The following is a 7306-nucleotide window of genomic DNA, read 5'->3' as shown; positions in this document are numbered from 1 at the left end:
TATAGTTTGGAATACCATTCCTTGTGCTTAAAACTTTACTAAAGATTGTAAAAAGCCCCTCCAATGGAATAAAATAAAGTTAGTTTTTAGAGACACTTGTGAATAGAAAATGCTATATTTGTGTAACTTATTTTTCACTAAACCTCATGTTTGGCTGGTTAATTTCAATTTAAAAGAGCGGAGTAATTACGTTTAGCACAATTGACTTAATTTATAAAAAATCAGGAGCAGCCTTAGTGTTACATCTTATTGAAAAAATCTTCATTTAAATTTGAAAAAAAAAAAAATTTATTACATCAGTAGGATGTCATTTTTAGACACATCCGTCAGAAATTTAGACACAGGCCTTTTGAAATGTTCCGTCCAAATATAACATTTATCATTTCCTGAATGTTTTCAAATATATTTAATTTAATTTATCTATGTTATATTTTTTATTTACCCAAATGTTCAAATTTTGCACACAATCCAAAATAAATGTCTGCCTGTGCGCCTAGTCACAATGATAAAGTGCGTCGCAACCTCCGTTATTTCACGTCCCTTTTACGCTAAATATTTTGATCCATAACCGTAATAATTAGAAGTGTAGAAATTTTTGCCCCCCAAACGGGATCCCCACCCAAAAATTGCATATGTGTCTGGCAATTATGACCTTTCCAGAAATTTTTGGTAGAGTTACCTAAACAGTGATCTATTTAGTGGTTTTTAAACTTTTTTTACGCAGTTAATACTATTGGCAATATATACGTAAACCATATTCAGGAAGAGCAAAAGCACAAACATATTTATTTTTAACTGCCAAACACGTACATCCAACTATTCACGTGTTGTGATCTCACAATTCTAGTTCAAGTGTGTTTATATTTTATGTATAGTTAAATTGTCGCCCTTATCCGGCCGTCCATTTTTGTATATACATTTCTTAGTATGAAGTCTTCGTATACAGGTGCAATTTTGTTTTATAAAAGTGTCTTCCTTGTTGTAAAAGTACGCAACAAGTTTGAATAAATCATTTTTCCTTTTCGAGTCTTTTAGTTTTTTAGACTTTTTTACCTTGTGTTTTTTTTCTTGTTTTTTTTTGGGGGGGGGGTGTGTTTACCGTATAATGAAATCTGTTTGATTATAGCTAGCCTTTGTGTCGAGCTTAGCTTTTGCTTATGTATTTCTATTTATTTATTCTCTACGTATTGAATCAATAACATCTACCATTATTTTTTATAATGGTATTTTATTATAAAAAACCGAAGTAAAAAATCCTTAACACTAAATTTCCCCTTACCTTGAAACTGGTAGGCAATCCAGGCAACACTTCATTAACTTTGAGAATGATCTTTTCTTCGGCTTGATAACTATAGGGAACATTAGTTTAATAGCTTTGTCAATTCCTCTTATTCAAGCTCTATAAATGTTTTTTTTTGCTTTATTAAATAAAGACAACAAGTTTTTTTAAATGAAAGTAAGGAGCAACATTAAAACTTAAAACGAACAGAAATTACTCCGTATATGAAAGGGGCTTTTCCTCCTCAACGCCTCGCTCTTTACGCTAAAGTTTGACTCTTTCTCTTAACTCTATTTTTAAAATAGTAAGAAACTTTAGCATAAAGAGCGAAGTGTTGAGGAGGAAAAGCCCCTTTCATATACGGAGTAATTTCTGTTCGTTTTAAGTTTTAATGTTGCTCCTTATTTAATTTCTGGACGTTTTTGAATTAATGCATGTTTTGATCATCTTGGCTCTCCGTACACAAATAATTAAAACGAAATTTGCATATTAATTAATTGCAATTAATCGGTAGATTTTGAGAAAAAAGTAGCGAGAGAGGAGGCCTAGTTGCCCTCCAATTTTTTGATTACTTAAAAAAGCAACTAGAACTTTTAATTTTTTACAAATGTTTTCATTGGTAAAAAATATACGTAACTTAAGAATTAATTTAAGTAACGAACTTCTATATTCGTATGTTTTTATTGCGTATATGAGGCGGTTCAACCCTCGTCGATACCTCGCTCTTTACACTAAAGCTTAAACTTTGTCCCAATTCCTTAATCCAATTTTTGATTTTCTGTTCAATTTCAGTTGAAAGTGCCTTTTATTATATTTAATCCTATGTACAGAGTACAGACCTACGTAGGAATTGCGTCAGATTACGATTACGTCAGATTACGATTCAGATATGTTTTTATGAACAGGATGGACGAGGATGTGTGTTAATTGTTTCTTTTTTTCCGGAATTAACGTATTGGATGGGTGGTCATGGAATATTGACAGCATAGCATCCTTGCAAGATTTCTGTGAACAGAGGTTTAACCGAAATTGTAGTTTTTAAGCTACATCTACATCTAGCTACATCTACAAGCTACATCTATAAGCTACATGTAGCTACATCTACAAGCTACATCTAGGCACTAAAAAAAGATGATGCAGCAGCACAGTGTGGATTTTTGTCATCTATCATTTTTGTCGTTTTGTCATTTTGGATTTTTGTCATTTTGGCGGATTTTGTCATCAGCGGATTTTGTCACGGTGCGGATTTTGGCAAAACAGTAATTTTGGCTAAATAAAACCAAGAAACTATTGAAGGAAATTATTATACTGACAGTCATTTTAGAACTACCAAATAGCCGGTTATATAGCCTCTCACTTTCCGAAGAAATACTACCGCAAAGTTGTGCACTCGTCCTGAAAATGACAGTTAATCCATAAAAAATGAACGGTTTTTACGGCCCGTTTTTAAGGAGCATTTATGTTGCTGCGCTCCAGATATTGGGAGATCCGTCTGATTGCCCGTATTTAAAACAGTAGGCTGTACGAAAAATGCGGTGCAATCCCGCTTCCAAGAGCAGTTGTGAGAAAAAGATTGAAATGGCTATGACACGTTCTACGGATGGAGGATTACACATTGCCTGGGATTATCCTTTTTGACCACCATTCTAGGGCTAAACAGAAAACGGGTCGTCCGTTTTTGTGGTGGGATGATGTCTGAACAAAATAAATTAGCGAGAAATTAATAGAATCAAGAGCCAATGATAATAATTCTTTAATTGATTCAAGGCTAAAAAGAACACAACGGACTGGAAGGACGAGATTAACTGGCAATATACTAAAAAATGTATATAGACTCTCGGAATTATCAGGTAGTGTCGATGGGGAAGGAAGGAGTGCTTTTGATGTAGTAAGGGCATTATTTTGAAGAAGATTTAGTTTTAAGCTGATAAGCTGGTAGCTGACCCGATTGCCCCCCCCCCTCTTTGTACGGCTCTGGTGTTACCTTCCTATTGGATTTAACACTCTCCCATAGCCTTTGTTCCGTTCCCTAGGAAAAGGTCCGCCAAAATAATCCATTGTTTTATGTCTCTCATACATATTAAATATCATTATTTAATTTTCAGGGAATAAAATTACCCCCCCCCCCCCCGATGTCGAAAAATACCTTTGAATTAATGCTTTGTTTTTTCTCAAGCGAAAATTACTATTAAAATTTAGAAAAATGCAGTTTTGCATCTTTATGCATAGAATAGAACAAAATTCTTGCTTCCTCCCTGTATTTTCCCGAATTGATATCCTTGGCTTATACCCCAGTCACTAAAAAATTAGTTATCTGTTATAAAATCAAAATATTTACTTTTTCTCTTTATTTTTTCCTTGTTGATTCAAAACCCCAGTTTCCATCCCCCCCCCCAAAGAAAAAGATTATTTTCTTTTTACTGTAGTTGAGGTAGCATAATTATTGGAACATCAGCGAAAATTTTGAAAATGTCCTCTTTATACATTCATGGACAAAATTTGTCCCACCCTTCACAAATTTCAATAAGCATCGGTTTTATTGCTTCTTTTAATAAAAAAAAGCGGTACTTGGTAATTACACGGAACACACCCAAGAAGTAAAGATACGTTAAGCCTAATGAACATGACAAAATGTGATGAAAATATAGACTTATACTTTAGTTTATATAATAATAAGGTTTGGGTTACATATTTGCACATTAGGGAGGTGTGGGATGTAAGCAACGTAATTTAAACCAGCCTTACCCCTTCCCCCCTAATGCATAGGGGCCTTGAATCCTACAGTAGGGTTCTCTGATACGCCGAATCTACTGGTTTGATTTTAATGAAAAGTCTTTGAGTTTCACTGGGTGTTTCCTCCCTCTTTCGAAAATCAGGCAAATTTTCGCTCTTTTTTAGCCTTTTATGGGTGAAACTAAGCTCAGTGAATCTTGTATATTTGGAATCGGAATATTAAGCCGGTGGTATATCGTTTATTATCAAAATGATTAACATCTAAAGAGATTTAGTTACTATTGAGCAATTAGTTACTATTCCATTCTTACAGTTCGTTACCACAAAATGTTTGATAAAATCCAAAAACTTGTAGAATAGGACGTTATATGCGCTTATTAGCATGTCAAATACAGTTAAAAGAATTTGAAGAATTATTGAAGTTTCGATTACATATTAGAAGTAAAAATTAAAACCATTAGACAATTCCCAGAGTAGATAACCCCCCTTAGCTTACTCCCAACCGACTTCAATCATCAAACTACAATCAATTTGATCTATCTAGCTAGATTGTAAATCCTATTATAAAAAGCATTAAGTCCTATTTTCTTTTTCAATGATTTCTTTTTCTTTTTTCGTTTAGAAAATTATATTTAATGCATACCAAACTTTTTATTTTTCAATGACACTATTTTAGTTCTATTTGCAGATGTAGAGGGTGTATTCATATCCACCATTCCGCCCACCTTGAATGATTTTAACGGAAGAAAGTCTAGTTTAGAACCAGGGGCTTAGCTACAAAACACACGTTAAACAGTCATAGATATAAGTTCTGGTCTTTGGAATTTTACTAGAATTAAATAAAAAAAAAAACATGTTTTTTTTTAACTGAAAGTAAAACGAACAAAAATTACTTCGCATATAAAAAGGGCTGCTTCCTCATCAACACCCCGCTCTTTACGCTAAAGTTTGACTCTTTCTCTCAACTCTGCTTTTTAAAACAGTAAAAAACTTTAGCGTAAAGAGCGGGGCGTTGATGAGGAAGCAGCCCCTTTCATATACGAAGTAATTTCTGTTCGTTTTAAGTGTTGATGTCGCTCCTTACTTTCAGCTAAAAAAACTTGTTTTTTTTTATTTAATTCAAACAGAAATCAATGAAATATTGATCGTTTTTTCTGCATTACCAAAAGTCTTGTACACATGAAGCTTTACAGTTTCATGAAATGCGTTTAAACAAATAGAAAAGGTTTTTCAACTAAAGTAAGGAGCAAGTTTAAAACTTGAGACAAATATAAATTACTCCGTAGGGGGACTGCCCCTTTCTCAACACCTTGCTCATTAAACGAAAGTCTCTTAGTGATTCGAAAAATCTTATCTTTCCAATTGTAAATTTTTCAATTTTTTTTTAAAGAGCCAAACTTCACAGTAAAGAGTAAGGAGCTAAGGTGGGGACAATCCGCTTCATATAAAGAATAGTCTGTTCAAATATGTTTCAAATCTGTTCTTTCTTTCATTTGAAAAGCTTTTTTTATTTAATTTTTTATTGTTTCCCAAATCACGCCCAAGCCTAACCAAGATATAATTCGAGGTACCGGTCCCTGGTTAATCCCTGGTTAATTACTTTTATATTATCTAACTAATTATTTGAATGTTGACTCGTACCGTACTACGTTTAAATTTGTAAAATCAGTTTTGGATAAAATTTGAATACATTTAAAAAATTAGCGGTGAATAGTAATTTCGGTAAAAACTCCTTGTTAATATTACTACTCAAGAATTTCGGTTGGATGAAAAGGAAAATTAGTGTTTGTATGAATGAAATTCTGTGAGACTTTTGATATTCTACATAACTGAAGCCATCACGACTTCTACAATAGGATTTCCTTATCAACAAATACATTACAGGCATTTCTTTATATACATTAAAGTTCTTCATATAAATAGAAAAAATAGCACCATTTAAAATTGCTGAAAACTAAGCTCCTAGCAATATTTGCCGTAGCAAAGAAGTTTCATGGCAGGGCTGGGTGATGACCTGCCTTGCTTTTTTACCTCTCTGCTGGCAGATATGAAAATGTAACACTTTAGTTGCATAGCGAAATAATTTAATGAATTCTTTTTCCCATCCTAGCTTTCTCAATATTTATCTGAAACCTCATGAAGAGCAAGCAGTTTGTCCACTAAAATTTACTTTTTTAGGAATCTAGCCTACCTCACTTAAACAATGACTCAACCCCCTTCCCCCTTATAGCTGATACGCAATTACAGGTCACCAAACGTAGCCTAATTCCATTACAAATGAAGCGAATCAACTTGGGTGAATCCAGTACTGCCACCGTGAGGCATTACTTCTTTTGCAACTGGTAAGCCTTAAATATAATTATTGATACTTTTATATTAATTAGCTTCTCCTAATTTTAAATTGATTACAAATTCGCCTTCTTTGGGGTAAAGCCGTAGTTTGGATTCCCTTGGATCTTCGGTTATATACAATCACCCCTGGGAGCAAACCAAAGAAAATAATACATGTATTGACCATGTTTCTTCTGAAAAAATATCCCACATTTTGAAGTTTGGAGCTTGAAACCTCTATGGTAGGGTTCTCTGATATGATGTATATTTAATAAAAGGGATTTCAATAAGATCGCTTTTTTTAGGGGGTCTTTTCCCTTTTTTAAAAAATCAGGCAAATTTTCTTAGATTTTTGGTTTTGGATGGGTAACATTACATGAAAATTCCATATTTAGTTCCGGTGAATATTGGTCAAAGTCACTTTTTTACTTCCATTTTTTTAATCACAAACTATTTGACAAAATTCTTTTGTGACCAATTTTTTTGAACCTTTATTTATTTGAATAAATAAAAACAATATAAAGAAAGATGGTTAATTTGACAGCCGGATAGTAAGTTTAAATTTTGTTTTTCTTTCGCCTTTCTATTTTTTAATGTCTGAATGACTAAGGGATTTAAGTTCGAGGGTGAGAATTCTCCTGTCAATAAAGAGGCAAATTTTATATGGCCACTACAAAATCAAAACGTGGTATCTATGCAGCCAGGATGATATTTGAACATCTCTATTCCTTGGGTAAACTATTCTAAACCGTAGAAAATTGCATAAAGACAAGTCTACATCTGTGATATTCTACGGAAGCAATAAATCTTTCTGTATATTTGACTTGAGTTTGATTATCTTTTAAAATTAAATGTTTAATAAATAAATACATTATTGATTAAATAAATTGATCCCTTAACCAGGAATCCGTCTCATATAAAATTTACTGTATTTTGTATCATTTGCTAAAATATTGATTGCTC

The sequence above is a fragment of the Artemia franciscana genome, chromosome 19 (genome assembly GCF_032884065.1).
Source record: "Artemia franciscana chromosome 19, ASM3288406v1, whole genome shotgun sequence".
NCBI lineage: Eukaryota > Metazoa > Arthropoda > Branchiopoda > Anostraca > Artemiidae > Artemia > Artemia franciscana.
Note: the sequence above shows the minus strand (reverse complement) of the source record.